Here is a 1,323-nt window from a genome sequence, read left to right on the forward strand (position 1 = left end):
ATGTCATGGACTTTCATGTGGGAGATCAGGGTTCAAAACACAGCTAACGCAACTTTAAGAAAAAATCTCTTCCAACTTCAAATTGTCATTCAATTACCTTAATTACAAACACCTGCTGACATGACAGGCACAAGCTGGTATAGAAAACACATTTGAACTTGGTCAAAGTTCATTCTGCAAGTCCAATGCTGCAGGCAAAGCCATGCTACATGGCAATGCACACTTGTTTTTACATCGTAAAAACCCATGTCTAGTTTTATTTGTTTTTTCCTTCCCTCCTGATGTCTGTTTGTATTTTTCAGATTTCTCTCTGAGGCGGCTCGTCTCGTTTGAGTTTCCTGAAGGTTCTTTGACAAATACAGAAGCAGCTAAAGCTGCAAAATGGAAACATTTTGTCTCAATCAAAGTAAAACTATCAGAATCTCAAAGGTCTGAGTCAGAAAACAAACTCCTCACCTCTGGTGTTTTTTTCAGGGACGACCCGAGACATTTTACTGCCCTGAGCAGTAAATTGCCTTTAGACAGAAACCAGCTTGTCTGATTAAAACAGTTACCAACATAATTAATTTGAAACAGAAAACCAGAAGTCTGCCTCATACCTGCCAACATCTGCTGACATCACAAGAAACACCTGTTCATGTTAACCAGCAGCTGTGGACTGAAGCAGTTATAGGGGGGTCCAGGTTTATGCTCTCTTGGAAAATTTTGTGAAAAATCTACTCAAAACTGCATTTTGCAGCCATTTGAAAAGCATTTTAATAAATTCTTGGGCTTAATAAAACAATGAAACATCCTCTGCACTAGAGCTGGGTGGTACACTGGTTTGTACCAAAAAATGTTTTTTTTTTTGTGGTATGATATGAATTTTCTGGATAAATACATACCAGTTTAAATAGCCAGAACACATTCGGAAAGTTAAGTCCAGCCTGCCCGTGAATTGTTTCATGGGGGACACTTTTCCTCGCAGCACCGCTAGGCGCATTAGCAAGCTAGCCACTGATGATGAAGAAGCTAAGATACTAATATTCTGATATTAACTTCTGCTTTCTACTGAAGTGGCAAAAAAAGCAAGCTAGCAGCTTCTGAATAACTGGCGGCGGGTGGCGATTCCATTGCTTATATATTTTTTGTGGCGCCCCCTAGATGGACGGCACCCTCAGCACTTGCCTACATGGCCTATGAGCCGGTCCTGTTTCTGTCATCGACCACCAACTTTTAAAAGTGTCATCATCCCAGCAATGATGAAGGGATTGAAGAGAACTCCGTGCAATTCTACAGGAGAGTTTTGCAAATAAAATAAAATATTTTCAAAACTATAAATCC

General features: G+C 40.1%; 1 protein-coding gene across 1 annotated transcript in view; it reads right to left on the reverse strand.

The window, feature by feature from the left end:
* Positions 1 to 1,323, reverse strand: part of ghrhrb (growth hormone releasing hormone receptor b) — a gene marked incomplete at its 5' end in the record, with an annotated part of 24,208 nt that overhangs the window by 22,147 nt on the left and 738 nt on the right.

The sequence above is a fragment of the Austrofundulus limnaeus genome, unplaced genomic scaffold (assembly GCF_001266775.1).
Source record: "Austrofundulus limnaeus strain Quisiro unplaced genomic scaffold, Austrofundulus_limnaeus-1.0 Scaffold179, whole genome shotgun sequence".
NCBI classification, from domain to species: Eukaryota; Metazoa; Chordata; class Actinopteri; order Cyprinodontiformes; family Rivulidae; genus Austrofundulus; species Austrofundulus limnaeus.